The sequence below is a fragment of the Rhinolophus sinicus genome, chromosome 17, assembly GCF_057876585.1.
Source record: "Rhinolophus sinicus isolate RSI-liver-muscle chromosome 17, RSI-T2T, whole genome shotgun sequence".
NCBI classification, from domain to species: Eukaryota; Metazoa; Chordata; class Mammalia; order Chiroptera; family Rhinolophidae; genus Rhinolophus; species Rhinolophus sinicus.
In genome coordinates this window covers 31,644,892-31,666,286 of record NC_142517.1, presented here as the reverse complement: position 1 = coordinate 31,666,286, position 21,395 = coordinate 31,644,892, and positions in this window count along the sequence as shown.

Genomic DNA, 21,395 nt, shown 5'->3' with positions numbered 1-21,395 from the left:
TAATAAAACAGAATATCAGTCAGATTTGTGTAAGTTATGCAGTGGTTATATATATATATATATATATAAAACTATCTCTGTGACTTAACTCAGCAAATGTTCATTTCATAATCATACAAAGTATACCTCAACTTTTCATTTTTTCAGAATCACTGAGGTTCAGCATATCAAAAGTTATCAGTCTTGACATAGTTCCTTATCAACAGTATGGTTTAGGTAACTATACAGCATGTAAAGAGAGCATAATAAATCATTCATTGCCTCTCATCATTGGGAATGATTCAAACAATTACTTAATTAAAAAGATTGTATGGAACACAGATGAACACATGAGTACATGTTCACATCATTAGCCATTAGGGAAATCAAATTAAAATTATGAGGCAAACTCACTATATACAACTGTATTAGTCAGGTGGTCTGCTTAACAATATACCATAAACTAGGTGGCTAAGCAATATAAACTTATTTTCTCACAATTTGGGAGGCTAGAAGTCCCAGATCAAGATGCTGGATAATTTGGTTTCTCTTCCTGACTCATAGCTACCATCCCACCTCACGAGCACCTTCCCTTTGTGCGCTCATGGAGAGAGAACTTTCTGTCATCTCTCCCTTTTCATATAAGGGTGCCAGTTTTATCTGTATAAGGATCTCACATTTATTATCTCATTTAATCTTAATTACTCCCTTAAAGACTTATTTCCAAATACATTCACATCGGGAGTTAGGGCTTCTCAAAAGGAATTTTGAGAGGACAGAACTCAGTCCAAACAAGAACTAGTAGAAAAGCTAAAACACAGTGCAACATACAGATGATGTATTACAGAATTGTACATTTGAAACCTAAATAATTTTATTAACCAATGTTACCCCAAGAAATTTAATAAAATTAAAAAAAGATTATGACAATAAAATAAAAACTGTGCATATCTTAGAGATCTGTTTCCAAATAATAAAGGAGAAGGAAGATAAGTGAGGGGATAGATGATGTAAGATTGGCATAACTGGCCAATAACCATTGAAGGTGGATGGTGGGCTTGGGGTTTATTATACTATTTTGATTACATTTACTTGTCTGAAAGTTTCCATAATAAAAAGTCTTTAAGAAAGAAAACAAAACAACAACAACAAAAATTACTGATGATATCCAGGCGTTAGTGAAAATTCAAAGCATCTGGAATTCCTAAATATTGCTAATGGTAATGCAAACTATTATATTCATTTCAGAAACATGTTGAGAAACAGTCTACCACATAGTCATGACTCCAAAAGACAGTTTTGCGACACATTTACATTATATATTTATATTTAGATCTACATCAAAATATAAACATTTTTATAAGATATTTTTACAATAGGTTCTTTTTCGTTGGAGATTTTCCCCTGACCTTTTCAAATGTCTCTCACTCTTTCAAAGATATTTTCATAAATAGTGCTCATATTTATTCAATATTTCGTCAAATCATAATGGACTTATTTAACTATCATCTTGGTAGAAGTATATATATATATATATATATATATATATATATATATGCATTTTATGTTTTAATATTATGAAAATAAGACTCTGATATAATGAATTATTTTCTCTAAGCCTTAGAATTCACAAGCTTTTTTTTCTTCCCCCCCAAAAAAATAGTATTACATTCTCAGTTCATATTCTATTCTTGGTATAAAACAGTTTTTCCTCAAGTTGGGTGCTGGACACTCGTAAAGAATATGTTTTCATAACCATTGGAAATGTCAGCAAGTTGTCCATTTTTTTTTGCATTTTCAATTCCTCATACATCTATATATTTAATTACAGATAATCACAATTTGTCTTCTGCTTTATGCAGCAGCTGATAAAAAGCCATTACAATATTTTATGTCTTTTAAAGATACAATATTGTACTATTTTAGGAAATATCATTGAGATACCTCTGCTTTTATATCTTACTTGAAATCTTTATGAAGTAAACAAAATTAAGATCATGTGTGTCTAAAGACAGGTTTATTTTATTTTCTATTAAAGTGTATAGTGTCTAGAAAAAAATTTAAAAAGAACAAAAGTCAGGAAAACATCCATTTTTTGTCAGAATGTTGTATCCAATTATTTTTGCTTTCTTTGAAGAATAAGATGAAAAAGTATCTTTCATTTAAAGTGCAGTGTTCCGTTTGCATTTGTGTTTGTGTATATTTAATCTATCTATGTATCTTTATACCAAGAGTTTGTGTGGGTGAGAGAGACATATATAGTTTGAGAGAGAAAAAAATGTATAGATACAGATATATGTCCTTTTCTTTCCCTCTCCAAATCCCTAACAGGGAGTGAGTTTAGAGAGGTTCTGAGGTCAGATGCTTGTGTACTCATTGACAGAGACGATAATGAAGCCCCTCACAGCACTGAGATACTGCACGCTGTATGACAACAGGCTTGAAAAGGCATCACTGAAGGTGATAATAATGAGGACCAGCAGGAGGACACATTTCAGACTGAGAACCTGGGAGGGTATTATCAGCCTGATGGAACAGGCTGAACTCTAGATCCATGTAGATGGCATTCTTCTTTTATTGAGGATCCTGCTGAAACAGACACCTTGTACTTTCTGATAGGTTCTTTTACAGCAGCTAAAGAGACTGCAAAATATCCCTAATGTAAGAGCAATTCTGGAGAATGATAAAGTACGCAACTAAGGGTAAAATTTATATAAGAGGAAAACATTGGAGAAATCATCTTAAGATTTAAAGTTTATTATAAACATAAGACAGTATATATGATACATTTTACTGTTTATTTATTAGTACAAAAATAAATATTGGATTTCTTCATCTACAATCTATCATTCTAAAACATTTGATACAGGGTCCTTGTTACATTTTAATTAGTAAGTTTACCAGTTCTACTAAGAATGTTTTGCCTTATAGTGGAATTCTGGTTTACACACACACACACACACACACACACAAACACACACACACAATTATCAAAAGAGGGTCAAGAACTAGATCTATACCTTACAATTCCATCGATCTAGGTGCTGACTAACACAGATAAAGAGTTATACAATGACATATCCCTAAAGGACAAGTTTCAAAATGCAAGGACTCACCCTAAACATGTAATTGAATTTTTAGGAAACAAATGTAGACAAGAAGCTAATAGGAAAATGCCCCTGGTTTTGGTGTGCAGTAATGTACCCTGAGTATAACTCTAAGTGATTCTGATTAAGTTGTCCAAAGGCACATTCTTCCTTGAAATGGTTGTGTAGCTGGTCCTAGATGCTACAGCAGGGACATGATCAAATATGGTTTCTAGGGTAAACTTGATGAGGCTCTCATCCGGCTCTCCAATTTGTACCAGCATAGTACCAGTGTCAGACCTGAAGCAGGTGATTTGAGGACTATCCATTTCTTAATTAACTACTATGATGATGAATACACAAGAGAAGATTATGAATTCTGATCAGTTCTACATTTCCATTAAGTTCAAAATCCTTGGAAATGCAATTATATATATAAAGTCATGGTGGGGCCTGATTAGCAGGTATTCTAATGCCTGGGAATTCCGTCCAGGTTATCTTTAGATGCCTATCTTCCATGGGGAAACAAAAACAACAATACAAAGAAAAACAAACAAACAAACACCCTCTAAAACTTTGGAAACAACAGGATAGACAAAAGAGTGACTGAAGAATTCAAAAAATTCTGAAGAGAAGTGAGGGGGCAGAGGGGTTCTGCAGTCCTGGAGAAAGATGGCCCACAGTGGCTAAAGATCCATTCCTATTAATGAAAAATCAAAGTTAACCTGTTATAGAACACTGAGGATGCTGCTCTCATGTATAGTGTCTCTCTCTCCTCTCTAAGTAATATCACTGATGCTTCACAAGATTATATTTCCACATTGATACTCTCCTCTGCATTCTAGAATTCTTTACTCAACTGCCTTTAGACATTTCCACTAAATTGTTTTGAAACTATTGTAAAATAATATGTCAACCAACCCTTCCGTCCTCCCAAATCTTATATTTCCCATGTCTTTCTCATTGTAAAATATTGCTTTTTATCAACCACACAATTGCTAAAGTCAGAAATTTCCTTTATGAAATTCTATCTCCCCCAACAAAATATCTTAATTTGTCTACTTACGTAACACCAGTTTAACTTTCTGCCCCAATCTCTTTTACTGTGTACATCATTTTTACTGTATCATGTTGGACTGTTTTTTATAAGCAAGTAAACTGAATTTACTTCCCTGAAAATGAGAATGATAAAGCCTGACTTGTTCTCATGGTAAAAATAAATAACAATAATAATAATAATAATAATAATAATAATAACATACAAAAATAATTATCAGAGTTCTCTCTCTTTGCTGCTTGTCCAAAATGTAAATGTCACCTTCTCAGAGAAGACACATCTGACAGTCCTTTCTGAATATGCCTCTAACCTCTTTGTATCACATTACTCTATGGTACTATCTTATGGTACATATTTATTGGTAGATTGAGTACATGCCTTCTCAAATTTAATGTTTATATGGGCAAAGACTCTGTCTGTCCTATTGAATGGTGTACCCAAGCTCTTAAACCAGTGTTGGCAAACAGTACTCAATACATAGTGGATAAATCAACAAATGAAAGAATATACTCTTAAGTATAGATGCATTATGAAAATATAACTGGAATAGCTGTTCATGAAACAAGAGTTCAAAAAGCATTATCTTGTCCATTCACTATTTTGGGGCCTGTAACCAAGTCACTCAGTTATCCTTAATTTTTGTTTCTCCTCTATTTTTGAGTGGAGAGAAAGTGCTCTCCCCCATAAAGAAATTTCTAATATCAAATACATGATGTTTAAAAACCTCCCTATTTTTCATGAAGACATGACTGCTGATATTGTTTTGAAGTAATGGTTGATTTACACTAATGCAGTTATAGTCTCTTACAGTATTTATATTTGGTTCAATAGCAAACATTTTCTAAAAAACATTGTCAGTTATGAACCAAAATCATAAAATCACAAAGTGTTCATAAATGCAGCTATTCTTAAAAATATGTTATTGATGATGTCTAGAGAAATTCCAAATACAAGTTAACTACCCTCAAATTTCCCAGTGCTTCCTTTTTTTTTTTTTCTTTTTTTTTCTGTTCTGCCTGGGGGTAGAAGGGGAATGGGAGAAAGATTAATTCCTGATTTTCTGTCATATCACAATGTTATTTCCTTAAGTTGGCATTTATTAAGGCTATTTTAAAATTCCATATTGTCACTTAAATATAGCTTCCTATTTCTCAGATTGCTTTCATATACGATAACCAAATCTCCTTTTAGGCCTCCTCTTCTGTGTATAGCAGCAACTCACCTATTTATATGGCTAGATAGGAACTTCTTGTTAACAGGGGATCCTTGGAATGTTTGGGGAATAACATTCATATTCTGGTCAACACTGAGACTCTGCTGTGGGGACTACACTCAACCAGATACCAACAAATGGATATTTGTTTTTGCATTTGTCATCATCCCTCGCATGTCTAGCTCCCAAGAGAAATTAAGTAGAGATAGAGCTAAACACAAATTTTAATAATGACTGTTTTTTGGCTGAAATAATATTTATAATATCAACAAATCACCCTAAATCCTGATTTATAGTTTGTCTCTGTTTCGAAAGAAATAAAATTCCTAATTTTGCATTAGTATTAAATTAGCAGGACTTTAGGCTCCCTTCCATTCTTGAAACACACTTAAAAATCCTAGTTGAAACTAATTGTTTCAAATGTGTTATGAAATGACTAATGGTCATATATTTTAAGTAGATACACTTTCACAAATGAAAGAAATACATACTTACTGATAAAAATATTGAGAAAAAGAAAACAAGCAGAAGGTGATGAAAATCATCCATATTAAAATGTTCCAAAGCAAGCAACTGTGCAGTTTGAAGCATTTTATTTTTAAAAAATACAAATGTTTTCATACTGCTAGAAAATAAAATACATGTAATTTTTATACTTGTTAATTAAATATATATTGAAAAAATTATCATGCAATTAAAAATTCCTCAGAGATATGTTTCCTACTTCTGTAAGATTCTAACAAATAGATAGTCATAATTCACCTAATAATTCTATTATAGAGATTTCTATTACGGACTTTTTCCCCTAAGTTGCCAATAGAAATTGCTATCTTTTTAGATAAAGTTTATCTGCATTTCCAGTTATTTTCTCAATGATTCTTCAAAATTAATTTATTGGGTCAAGTATTTGTAAGGCTCTTTAAATATTGGCCAACAGCAAAATAAGCTGCCAGCAGCTATGTATGAGAGTGTTTATTTTCTCAAAAATTCATTCAGAATGAATTTTATTGCAAAAAAAACGAACTTAACTGATGTTAAAATCATTTGCATTGTTAACATTTTCTTAATCCAATTATTATTCTTAAAACTACCATCTTAAATTTAGTTTGGTATGTTATTTTTTATAGAACATTCATAAGTATTTATAGAATATCATGGCTATTGTCAACACAAATCTTTCATTGCCATATGAGGTATGATAAAAAAATATGGTGAACATTTAAATTAAAAAAATTACTAAAAGACACATTGACATTAATGCCCTTCAGAATACCCCCCATTGCTTTGAACACACATCCCATCGTCCATGCTACTTTCTGAAGCAGTTCTGGAAATCCTGTTTCGTAAGTGTCTTTACTTCATCCTCCATCATGAACACTCCATGTCACACATGGCTTCTGGTACAAGAATTTCTGTTAAATAAAAACATTATGGTGTGTCCTCATCCCCCTTATTCACCGGATCTGGCACTGTGCGACTTCTGGCTCTTCCCAGAAGTCAAAATGACCATGAAAGGTAAACGTTTTGAATCAATTCAGGACATTGAGGCAGCCATGACAGTGCAACTAAAGACACTCACAAAAGAGAACTTCCAGAACTGCTTCAGAAAGTGGCAAGAATGATGGGATAAGTGTCTTCGAAGTGAGGGGAGTATTTTGAGGGGGATTAATGGCAATGTGTCTTTTACTGTAATGTTTACTTTTTATTTAAATATTTACCACATTGTTTGAATATATTTCATATACACTGAATAGTTATGGAATAATTCAAACATGAATCATTATACAAATAAATTTCATTGCTTCAGCTAATATGAATTTTGCCACCTACCACCAGAATGAGCAATATTACATTTATCTCACTTCTCTAACTGAAATATAGTCAGTTCTGGGATCCCACCTAAACATGCTGGTAGGAAATTCAATGGCAGTCACCATTGTGGTTCTTCTTCCCATCCTGAATTTTGCATCAAGTATATGGATCCTGCCTAGGTCCCAACTAGAAAGCAGAGAAGCATGATAGTTATTGTTTATAAAGTTTGGCCTGCCCCTTTTATTAGCAGGAGACATTATAAGTTTTCTTTCCCCACTTTCTGAGTTCTTCCCTTTGGGCATTAAGAGAAACATAGCTGATGGAGTTTAATCCCTTAAGAGTGGGCTGATCTCTGTTTTCTTTCTTTCTCTCTTTCTCTCTTTCTTTCTCTCTCTCTTTCTTTCTCTCTCTCTTTCTTTCTTCATTACATTTATTGGGGGTAACATTGGGTAATAACATTATATAAGTTTCAGGTGTAAAACTTTATGACACATCTGTACACTCTATTGTGTTCCCACCACCCCAAATCCAGTCTCCTTCTGTCACCTTGTATTTGACCCCTTTTTTCCTCTCTGTCCTTCTCCCACCGCCCTGAAATATAATGTATCTCCCTGACACTACCACCAACTAAATGTATCCTTTTCCCAAAAATGGGCTTTCCTGATGGATATAGGGTGCCAGAAATTGTGTATTTTCCCTACAGTAAGAAGTACTCAAACTTCCCTAAACTTCAGGCTGCGAACTTTAAGATGCTTTCATTGTTATGGGTCAGAGCTCCTCATCAAAATAACTTTTTTCTCCTCAAACCTCTGAGTCTCAACTATTTGTTAAGGTACCAGGACCCACTCATTTAAGCAGTTGGCTTATGAATCATTATAAATGCCTTCAAACTTTTAACTTCTGTGACTAGTCTTCTTATGCATTGTTTTCTGGTGGCTCTGAAGTCTCCACGGCTTTCCTTACTTAGAGAGCAGCTGTTTTTTTGTTTTATTCTTTAACTATTTCCAGCAACTGGAAAAAGCGAAAAACAATCTTTCAATAACATGGAGCGTAAAGAAGATTTTTGTGCTCAATATCATCAAAACACACATACGTTCTATGTGGGATTAATATTCCTGGGTCTAAAACTCCCAGGCCCAGTACCCTCTATAATTATTTATATATTAAACATATACAAACATTTTCTCTTGTTTCTGGTAAAACTTTAGGAAACTAACCTAAAGTCCTCCCAGATTTATTGTGCGTTAAAAAAAATGTTTATTTAAAAGTGTTTAGATATTCAATCACTTTGCTGAATATTTTTATTTTGAGTACTTGTAGCTAGGTTACCAATTTAAAACTATGCTTCTAAAGACACCTCATCAAAGGGTCATCCCTCCCTGTCCACAAATAGTTCTGCTCTGACACAACAACAAAATACTCTACTTTCTGCAAACATTCCCGTGTTTCACAATAATAATAACAATAAATACCATAATTAAGACTGAAATATCTATCATCTAAGTAAAGGAATTTCATCCTTATAAAACACCAAGAGTTCTGTTATGTTGCTACTTCCTTCGTTAGCCTGGTTGTGACCTTCCCAACCGGTCCCTACATGTGAGCTCCTGTCTTGGGTAGCGTTTCCATGGAGATTAAAAAAAAAAAAAAAGAACTTTTCTTCCAGAATATTGGCAACAATAGGCATTAGGTGTCCCTCCATTACCTGGGAGAGATGTTTTGTTTTCGTTTGTTTTTAAATTTAGTCTGTTAGAGAAAACTTAAAATGCATCTTCTTTGTTCCTCCCTTACTTGACCTTCTACTTGGAATCACAAATTAAATCTTATCAGATAACTGTGAAATACCAGATTTACTATTTTCTCATTCAGCTCCATCAGTTCTGCTCATTACCCTATGTCTTGTAAAACATTATGTGGTGATGTTTCAAAATTTCTCTTATCATAGCTCATGATATTCCTCCAGTCTAAACTATAAGTTATGAAATTTCTACATATAAACTTTACACCAGGGTCATGGCCATTGTTTCAAAATTAATTGCCTTTATTTACCAGGGATGTAATTTAGTTGCTCATAAAATATTTACTACATAAGAATTATAACTTATCATTTGACAATGAAGCCTTCATACTTAGAATGTATGAATTGTACTCTATCATTCAGAAATGAAAATACACATTTATTTTACTTTTTGAAATAAAATTTAAATAATTCCACTAAGCTGGTAAGAAATTCAATGTAAGTCCTTAAGAGGACCTTCTTCCCCACTATCTAGGGGTGGTGATATTTTCAGGAGTCTTATGCTGTTGAGTAGATATACCAAGAGCCCCTGTGTTGTAGGTCTGCATCAGATGCCTCTGGTATACACATTTTGCAAACATTCAGGCCTCCTTAATGTCAGGCGACTCCTCTTCTTAGGAGTCAAACTTGGATATTTAGGTCAAACAAGGACTTTGCTCTAGACTCCTTATTGCATTAAACTTGATTCTCAATATGTCCTACGGGCACTAGTAGTGGATTACAGATATGTTTTCACATGGACTTCCAGTTCTGAGAAAATACCTGAAAAACGACCTCACCTATAACTATTACTGCACCTTTGACTTAAAGTTTTCACCTCCCCCTCTGAGTATCCCATTTTTTCCTTACACAAACTAAAAGCTTATTAAAATTAGATGAAGTTCTGTAGCACTCTATTAACATTATTTTTTTCTTTGATCTATTGGAGTATTTTTTGTACGTATATAATAGCTCAGTGAATAATTTTGACTCTTCCGAAGATCAGGCGGGTGAATTGAAAGCATAGTTCCAGCATTTAATTTCAAATTACTTCGAGAGTTTCACTTTTATGTTGGTTGTAAAATTAGAATGACCATATTAGAATGATCATAATATGGTTATGAGCATTGCATACATAATATGTATAAACTATATGGCCAAGGGCATGACATAAGGTAAAACAATATATATTAACAATTACTACATCATTGTCACTAACGTTTTGATATGAAATAAAAGAGACATGTATTATATATGAAAATTGTCACTTAATTTTTTAAAATAAGCTACAACGTAAATTTTAAATTTCCATTTATCTGATGTTTTCTTCACTTGTAAATCAGGCTCAGAACCCTAAAATTAGGTTGAGAATTTAGTAAGCACTCATTACATTTTGCTGATAATAAATAGTTATAGACTTTCAATAAAAGAAATCTGGATGGAGATTCAGCATTGGAAGAAATATTCTTCAATTTCTTCCTTCAGGTGTGAACTATGATCCAGCCTGAGGCAAGAAAACACATGTGCATCTTCATCCTCCTGGAATGGGTAAAGAAAAATATCTAGTGCTGATAAACAGAACATGGTTTATTTTACTAAATTATCCTGTCACAATAATGAACATTTTTAAAAACCAAAGATCAAATCAATCAAAGTCCATTTGTCATTCATGACAAATTTGTATATTTGGATTCCTAATGCCTGACTCTTTATGATTCTGTCTTCATCTATGAGGTCTGACAATTAAGTTTGTGAACTCATCCTAGAAAAAGTGCTACATACCTCATTGCTGAGTATCACTATGGTCACCTTCGAAGTACTCCCCTTAGGAAGCTATGTACCAATGCCAGCGCCTAGTCCACCCTTCAAAGCAATTTTGGAACTCTTTTTCTAGAGTGGCCATCAGAGCTGGCATCATATTACCCTGAATGTCATCAAAATGTCTTCCTTTCAATATTTCCTTTATCTTCGGGTAAAGAAAGAAGTCATTGGAGGCCAGATCAGGTGAGTAGAGAGGGTGTTCCAATACAATTATTTGTTTACTGGCTAAAAACTCCCTCACAGGCACATTCCTCCCTAAAGGAATGTGACAAAATATCTTGTTCTCGGTAAATTTAAAAGATGTTTTGCAAGTACTGCATGGCATATTGTACCATGCTATTATTTTTCGGACTTTTTACCAAATTCCAATTACCATCACATACTTTAGAAATCTGCATTTTAAATGTTCCATAATTGTGAATGACAGTGTGTTTGGCAGTCTTTTAAGCTAAATAAAGAAAACCTTTTTTTTTAAAATGAGTCAAAGAAGAGTCAAATGATACTAAGGATACTTTCTTTAAGACATAGAAGTAATTGGTAATTTTTTTTCTGGCAATGAATTGTTTATACATAGATGTATAAAAACACTTTTGCTGCAATTATAAAATATGTTACAAAGATAAGATAGTATATATAATACTTGCACACGTATACAAAAATGATATAAATGGGATTTAAAACCCTGGAAGTTATAACTATCTTTTTATAGACAATTTATTTGCAAGTATTTTATACAACATGGAACTGTAAAATTAAGAAAATACTTTTTCTAGCTAGGCTATCTTTTTAAAGCCATTATTAACATTCAGCTAACCAAATACGCATACTTTCAGATAATGCAGAAATACTGGTGGCTTAAAATTACATTATTAGCATATATTGTCCCATGTATAATTTATGACTCTTAAAGTTTAACTTTTTTTTTTCTTTTTCCCTGGACTGAAGGCATAGTGTTCAATTTCAGCTAATCCTTTCATCTTCTTTCAATCTGAATTGTGAAGGTCGAACTGAATATAATATTCCTTATAAAATCAGAACCAAGGTTAGCTTTTGAATTTATGATCAAAATTTCCCACAGGAGGGAAGACTAAGACCTGGGAATCAATACAGCATCTGAAACTATCATGAGATAATTACTTAGCACTCTTCTCTGAAGGTCCTGGTTTAAAAAATAAAATAAATTCCCTGAAATTTTAAAATAAAAATAAAGTGAAAATTTCCCAGCTGCAAGTACAAGTTAAAAATATAACCAAATGGTTGTTTTATTTTAAGATGTAACAAATTATATTAAATTAACACATATAGTTTTGGATAAAAATGACTACATTGTATTTCAGCAATTATTTGGCTTCTTTATTCGGACTCAATGTATTTCTAAGCCCATGCACAGCATTGTGACATGACAGTGCATCCTATAAAAATCCGCACTTATGCTTGTATGTCATTTTCTCTATGCAAGTTCAGAACAGATTGTCTTCTTAATGGATTATTAATTAGTGAGTAGAGTAACTGAAAGTCTTCTCATCTTTGAAAATGTCCTTATAAATGAAAATTAGAAAAAAATTGAACAACCTCTAATTATGCCTCACTTCTAAATGTATACTACACTTTTACTGTACTCATTTCTTTTTTATTAACTATATATTCATTATTATTATAAGAATAATGCGTAACTGCTCTCTGTCACCAATCCCACCAACTTTCCAAATGTAAGCACTGTCAGCAGCATTTTGTACTTCTTCCAAACACTTAAAAACATACACACATAAACTCATATCAGGGCCTCACAAAAAAGATATTTTAATAAATATTTGATTAAAAATACATATTAAATTTACCTAAATAGGACAATAGGTTGTATATTCTCGGCAATTTGGTCAATTTCCCTTAATTTACCTACAGAATCACCATATTGTTTTTAACACCTGTAGATGATTTGAATATATATATGCTATATAATACATGCTATATAATAAGCAATATGTTGTGTCACTTGCCTTTCCCAATGAGTGTTTAAGTTTCAAATAGTTCTTACTAAATGGCAATAAGCAATAAACATTTGGGACATATAACTTTCCACATATACAAATGTAAAATAAATTTCTTTTAAAAAAAATTTGTATCCCAAATTAATGACCTTTATTTTCAAATTATAAACTATTTAAACAAAAGAAGAAGAGAAAAATATAATAGCAGCATCCAGGTTTAACAACTGTTAGCATTAAGGTGTATTTTTAGGTCTATTAAAATGTGTTAGATTTTCACTTGAAATTAATTCCCTCTCTCTACCAAAGAAACCCTGATCCTGAAGTTTGGGTTTGCATGCTTTGCCAGTGTTTTATACTTCACTAGAATACATGGTATATGTTAAAAAATGTTACGATTTGGCATTTTTAACATTTACATAAACTGCCAAATACTCTAATGTCCCTCTAAAAGTTTTTCCTTCTTCACACAGCAGCCATGTAGACATGTAGATATCAAGTTCATAAATGCTGTGTGATACTCAAATTTCAAAACATTTCACACATTATTTTTACCCTACTGGTGGTCATTTAGTTTATTAAAAATTTTCAACATTAGAAATAATTTTTCCCTGATTTAACTTGAATATGTGTCCTTATGCATATACTCAAGAACAATTTCAGTATATCTACTTGAAACTAGCATCGCTTTATAAAAAAGTGTTCATAGTCAGTTTTACTAATAGTACTCTGATGCTCTCTAAAGTGATAAAGCCAATTTCTAGTCCCACTATTCGGCATCAGAGCTAATGATTCTCTATATTTTTAATAACAGTTTTTCAAATACTACATTTTATGAAAGTTTTATCAAATTTTAATTTATGACAGTTGTATAGTTACTGATTGGTGCTTCATTGTTGGTTTTTCTCAGATTACTAGAGAAGTTGAATATATTTTCATATTGGTGACCAATAAGAAGGTTTCTTCTACAACATATATTTAGTTTATATTTATTTTGATGACTTGTAGGAGTTATTTATATATACTTGATAACAATCATTGATTTGTTTTATTTTTTTGCAAATACCTTTTCACAGACTACAATTATCTTTCAAATTATTCTAGTGGCTTTTTTTTCATTTTATAGAAGATGATTTAATGTAAACAAATGTCAATATTTATTTCCATGGATTGTATTTAATGTTGAGAATTGAGATCATTAACATTCACGCAACTTCATTATCAGAATTAAGAATCAAGATCATCTACGTCACCATGACAACTATTTGTTTCAGGAAATTCTTGCCCAGAAAGCTAAAGCTATAAGACCAAATAGATAACTACTGTTAACAAACCAATTTGTGTATCTGGACAAACTCTCTTCTATTAATAGAATAGAAAGCTAAGCTGAGCAAACAACTCACTTATGAAGTAATAATTTACTTATCATGATTTACTCCACAATTTTCAGTTTATAGTGTTCATCAATCCTACACTATTATGTCACCAACACAGCCTGTTTCCAATCAGGTACTCTGTAGGAGACCTCTTAAAGCTCTTGAGTGCAGACCCAAAGATGTGTAAATATCTTTGATGAACAATCAATTTCTTCTAATAATAATTAAGACTGTAAAAATGGTGTTCTCTTACTAAAATAAGCTTAATAAACATATTTTTGCTTAAGTAATCAGTTATTTGTGGGGTTTTCTAGAGTAACTAAAGAGTTTACAACCCTGGAAGTCATGGTGAAATCCAGTCAAGACATCTTCACTGCTATATTTCAAAACCCCCAACTTGGAAAAACTATGCTTCTCAGAGGGCCCTTTAGCCTCCTTCCATAGCCTCCCCACACCCCACAGTTATAACGAGATATGGATTGCATTGTGTCTGACTCTGAATTATTTTTGTCAAGATCCCAAATATTTTCCTAGGATTGAGCAGCACATTTCAGAATTATTTTTTTTTTCAGATATGAAAACTCTTATCCCTGGGCAGAGACCAGCCTCATTAGTAACAAAACAATTGTCTCTTCTTGCCACATTTTGCTGTGAGCCATTACGAGGAAATGCATAGGGAAGAGGTTGGATATAGGACCAATAATGTGATCTCTCAAACTGGGTGTAAAGACTGATGAATTCAGGTCTTAACAGAGCATTTTTCTTTACAAATATATATATATATGTTCTAATATCAAAACCGTGTTGGAAACTTCCCCAATCTCTTCTTATGTTGTCCCTAAGAATCTGGTCTTGAAGTGATCTCCTCTCTAAAAATCATGTCTGCCAAGAATTGAAAATGTGTCATGTCTACAATAAAGGGAGTCAGTCATTAGATTAAGGGCCTAAGAAATAAGGTACACAAACAACATAGTCAAGGATAATTTCCAGACCCTCATTGGTCTATCTTCTTGTAAGTTGTGTACACTTTGAGTCAGATTATTGCTACTTATATGTATTCAAACTATGGACATAATTCTTGCACTTATCTTTAAAAATTTCACAATTTTACCTAAGGATAATTGAGAACTAAATGGTCACTTGGGAAATGCAATATGAACAAAATATTCATTTGAGATGTGTCTCTAAAAAAGAGGAGTATAATTCTGAACATCCAAAGGTCTGCATTTTCTATTAGTTTGTGAAAGCTTCCTAAAGAGATTCAGGTTCCAGAATTGTTTTGATAAAGTATTCCTTGGCCAAGGAAAATTAAAAACATAAAAGCTTTATATCCCAATATACCACCCAAATCACAACTTAAACACAATCATCTTTATTTTAGTAGTCTTCTTACTCTGTACTTTTATTAACATCTTTCCCTAATCCTCCTTATGACCCAGTTTCCTTTCATTTTCTCAGGCCAGCAATACCCATAGCATAATTGCTTCTTAAATTAATTTCCCTCTGAAACAGTCAAGATCCTCATGGTTGAATTTAAGTCCTGTTCTCATTTTCTGCTGAGAACTATTATCTCTTTTTTTTTTTCAAAATTCTGAGACTACGTAATTCGACACTGCCCAATCTATAACAGTAAGTTTATATTCTTATAGCAAGCTCAGATTTTAAAAAATGGTGTATAAAATCAGGTGGGAAGATTCTGAATGCTTTTTATAAGACTACAAATTGCATAAAACACCAGGTAGATTTAGAAAAATCTAGTATTAGGCAATATATTTTGAAAGCTTTATCTAGATTTTTTTCCTACAAAAATAAATTGAACTCTAATTCAACTCTGCTGGTATGAAAGGATGAATCCATTGGAAACTTCTGTCTTGTGTACACAAAAGACAGTGTACACGAGTGGATCCTAACACAGATGTGATATCGGCCCTCTTTTTAACTTTTTGTGACTAGCCTTAAGCCAAAATTAAATGGATTTAACTTGTGAGTGAAAGCTAGATCGGTAAATGGTTTCATTGCCATATCCCCAACTCCTCATTGCACATTTTAAAAAAAGGCTTACAATAAAAACAGACCCCAGACATTAAGTACCTGAAGAGGGATCATCTTGATGAAGACAACTGAGGACACTGTAAACAGAAAGGGCATGAGGAAAATCATTGAACTGTAATGGCTGAAAAATTTCTTGGGTAAAATAAATCTGGTGACCAATAAAGCCACTCCAAGGGGATATCAAGCACTGCCTTATTTTTCTTTAGCTATCACTCTGCTTACCTTGGTGTAAGTTATTTTAATACAATAGCAAATCAGGAATGAAAAAGAAATGACTTTTTAGATGACAACATAATAGTAAGCCAGGCAGTCAAAAATTTAATACCTCTTCCAGTTCTGCAAAATATGGAATACATGAATTTCTTTCTATGTCTCCAACTAAGTAAAACTAAAAACCCTGGAAGTTATATGCAAAATCAATAAAAGAAGACTTGTGAAGGTGGAGAGAAGAAGGTAGATTAACTGAGGTACCTAGGACTCAAATTATAATTACTGTGATGAAATCATTGTGTTTTCTTTTTGCCTCCGGTATGTCTCTGATTGCTGAAAAGTCTTACAACCAGAAATTCCAATTGATGCAACAGAAAACATCAAGAAAATCTTGTTCTCACTTGCCAAAGAACCATAAAAATAACAGCCTAGGAATACAGGGGAAAAAAATACAATAAATGCTCTGCTTCAGCAAAATATCAAGGGAAACACACACACGAAGACACACACACACACACACACACACACACACACACAGAGCAAAGTCTGGGTGGAGAGTCCAGCTAGACTTTACCTTCCCGGGCAGTAAGGAGGCACCTCTGTCTTCCCCACTGTGGTGATGTCATTGGAGGGTAAAAGGAAAGCCTAAACTTTTACCACTGCCCAGTGGTGATTGATATTTTCTGGAAAATTGCCCAGTTTACTTGTATTTTAAAATGCTTGCCTAATATTTTCCCAATGTCTCCTGTTCCATTCCTAACATTGTTTACTTGAATCCCCTATGTTTTCCTGAAAACATTTTGCCATAGATTTGTTTCATATTGAGTCAAATTCTAGAATCAGCTTTGATTATTTTGATAGTTTCTATATAATTTGTTTGTTTTCCATATTCACTCATATTCTTTCTTGCACATAATAATTTTTATATTTATAATCATGTTACTCTGATTTATTGAGTTGAATAGGAATGTATGTATAGATAACAGTAAAAGCCACTATAATAGTGTATTAAACTATATGGAACTTTATTTTTTGCTCATTGTTAAAAACATTGGAGGTGGAAGAAGTGATGTCATCAAGATTGCAACATAGGTCATTCCACCTACAGTTCCCTCATAAGAAGACCAATCTGTAATTATCCATAAATAAGACACCATTTCGAAAATCCTAGAACCACAGAGACCAAGAAGAGACTGCATTAGAAGGTTAAGGGAAGCACTTATACTTTGACTATATTGCCCCTACGTTAAGCCAATACAGCACTGAACAAAAAGAGACCCTCTGGGCCAGTGGTTTCACAATTGGGAAAAGAGAGCCAAAAATGGAAGTCCAATTCCCAAAGCATTGTCAGACACTTCCCTGGAGGCCTACTCAGGTCTTGCTTCATGGGAATCTGTGGGGCTAGACCACTGGGGATTGGATAGAGACAGGCAAGGTAACAGGGTTTATAGCAACCATGGCACAGATCTTGGAGGACAATTTTGTGCACGCAACAGCACCAAAGGATGGATCCCAGCCAGCAGCTCTAGCCATCTACAGAGCCATGTTGGTGGCCCTGTCTTGCTATGGAGCTGAGTTGGAAGTTCTTCCTGATTTAGGTTCTTTATCAATAGACTATACTGGCCTTGCAGCCTATTCTACCACCCTAGCAGGGAAGGGAAGTAAATTCACAGCCCCGCCTAACTGCTGATCATAGCCTCCAGTCTTGCTCATCCAGGAAGCTTGACCTTAGAACCTGAAAGACATGAAACCTATCCTACAGCCTCATTTAGACAGGGGATCAACCCTGCCGTCCTGCCCAACTGTTGAGCATAGCCTCTGGCGCTGCAAAATCATGGAGCCTCAACATTTACATATGATCATAGCAATAGATGCAGAAAAAGCATTTGATACCATTCAATATCTATTCATGATAAAAACTTTCAACAGATTGAGTAGAGAAAGGAACGTAGTTCAACATAATGAAAGCCATATTTGACAAGCCCACAACTAGCATCATACTCAGTGATGGAAAGCAAAAAACTTTTTCGCTATGATCAGAAACAAGAAAAGGATGTGTACTCTAACAACTTTTATTCAGCATAGTACTATCCTAGCCAGACAATCAGGCAAGAATAAGAAATAAAGGGCATATAAATGGGAAAGGAAGAAGTAAAATCAAAATAGCATAAGCCTTTTCCTTCATTAAGGAAATATGAAATAAAAATGTAAATATTACTTTAAAATGAATATGGTTCTATTAAAACAAAAGTATCAAGCAATTCACTTGGCGCTAAAAATATTCAGGCACTATGTTCACTTTGATGAGAGGTCTAAAAATACATAAATTTGTGATATAGGAATTAAATAACTTGTCTCTACTCAGATTTGGGAAATTATACATATATATGTATCTGTATCTATATCTATCTATACATACATATATACATGCATATATTTCTATATTTCTATAAATTATTCTTGATCATAATTGAGACATTTCTTGTATTGTTCTTACACGCCATTCATTCGATATAAAGTTTTAAGAGCTTTCTTCTTATACATTTAAGAAACAACTATATCTAAAACTCAATTTCAAATCGACTGACTTAGGTATTTTCCTGGAAACAAGAAATAGGTAAGATATAGAAAATCCATAAAAAATACATAGCTATTACTTTTGGAGTATAAATTACAGCATTGTTTTTCTTTTTCTCTTCTTTTAAATCTCAAAATAAATATAAAAAGTTTAAAAAGATTTTGCTTGTTTTGGGTGTCTACTATGATCCTTTTCTACCATTCAAAAGTAGGTATAAGGATACAAAATTATCAAGACACAAAAGTGATACTTAGAGTTTCCAAAGTCTAAACATATCATGGAGCATGGTTTATACCTTTACATTAACTTCTATTATGATACGTTTGTAAAGTTGCATATCATTATCATGAAAATAATTTATCTATATTTTTATTCAAGACTTACCTACTCAGAACTCCCTATGCACTAGGTATCCCCATGATGAGGCTAAAAAGTTAAATATGGTACAGTGTTTATCCTCAAGAAATTCACAGTCTAATGGGCTAATTATACTAATAAACAGATTACAACATTCAATATGAGAGGTGAGATGACTGAGGCACATAGAGTGTTGTGTTGTACCAAGCTAGACAGCAGACAATATGGGTGGGGCAAGAAACTAATTCAACAGTCATTTAGCAAGTATTTAGTATTCTCTTATTATGTGTCAAATATTATTATTGCCAAGGACACACAGTGAACAAAACTGCCTTTACAATGCTTACATTTCATCATGGGGAGACCTATAATATACAAACACAAGTGAGTTACACATCAGATGGTGATAAGTGATTCGTGCCTGGAAGAACTGCTGAAAATGAACTTGACAATCATTTGAGGTGCAGGAAAGACCAGTTTAAAGTAACTGACTATGATCAGAAATGATGTCACCTGTCATACACGGTACAATGGTGAGGCAAAATCTTAACCATTTTCACTTCTCCCTCTCACCTTGAGATCACCTTACAAAGGGGAACGTTCTTTTTAACCAGCCAGCCAGCATTTCCAGATAACGTGGGGTGGGATGGAATAATGGGTAGGGAAGTAACCTTTATCATTTTACTACATGACGCAAAGAAAAATACAGCAGTGGCTTTTTTGTGTAGGGTGGGAACTGCAATTAAGGGGAAAAATGTAAATCAAAGGGACAATCAGAGAAAAATCTTTACAGTCTTAAGCATCCTCATTAGTTAGAGATTGCATTTTTTACTGCAAGCAACTGAAAATGTAACTAAAAACCAGTTTAAACAAATTGGAGTTTGTATTTTTCTTAAGTAAAATAATTCCAGAAGCAAATAATCCAGGACTGGTACAGTCATGGAATACCCATGTTTTTTATCTTCAATCCCTGCCATCTATAGCATAAGATTTGTCACCTGATAGCTATAAATGGCTATTCCACCTCCAGTATCACTACAGTGGACTTGGAAGAATAAAGAAAGGACAAAGGACAAATATGTTTCAATTCCTTTTTAAAGTGTTTTCTGCAAATCAATCCTAGTAATTCTCACTTATGTTTATTGGCCAGAACAACCCCTATCTCTGTGGGTCAGATTTTTTATTTTCTGTGTGTAGCTAATAACGTCCACCTGTCTAAATAAAAATGTACACCCAATTATATCTATTTTTCATTTTAACATTCGTATTTTAAATAATTCATAAAAAGTGTTGCTATTTATACCAATTGCTTATTCTCAGAAGAAAAAAATCCATTGTAATAATGGTGTTTAACAATTTGAAAGAGAGAATATTATAATTTAATGATAATAATCAAATGTTTTCTTTAAATTTAATAGACTAAGAAAAACTAATAAATAGTGAGTTCAGGCATAGACACCATGTGCCCTACACACTAATTAAAATAAATATCTGTAGAGATCGCATATTGGAAGTCTTTCAAAACATGATATCCAGCTATTTCTGGATAGCCTTTGGGCATAAATGAATTTCAATCCCAGAAAAAATTTTAATCTCCCTTTCCATCTGGTTTCTAACAAACAAAGGCAGGCAAATTTAGCAAACATTTTAAGATAAGCAAAAAGCACGCGGAGCATCATCAACCTACCACTGATGACCTTGGGATATTAAGTACTTCATGCTGAATTAGGAAATGCATTAATCTATTTCTTCTTTTATTCAACAAATATTTACTTTGAGCCAATTAGGTATTACCCTATGCATAGTGTGGTGGTATCATTGAGAAGGCTATGATTCAACTTAGCGTTTGGAAATATGTGCTATATAATTACCTGTTTTGTGGTTGATCAGCGTAAAAAGAAATTAAGTTCCTTTTTTGAAAAGTTTTATCATGTTTAATTAAAAAGCTATCTATAAACTCTTGGCACTAGGTTTAGTATAATTATCTCGATGATGCTGGGGGACTCAGGCAGGACATAAGTCACAAGAAATGGCACAGATCTAACAGGAAGATGAAATCAAGCAAGTGCATAAAATATCCTTCTTTCATAGG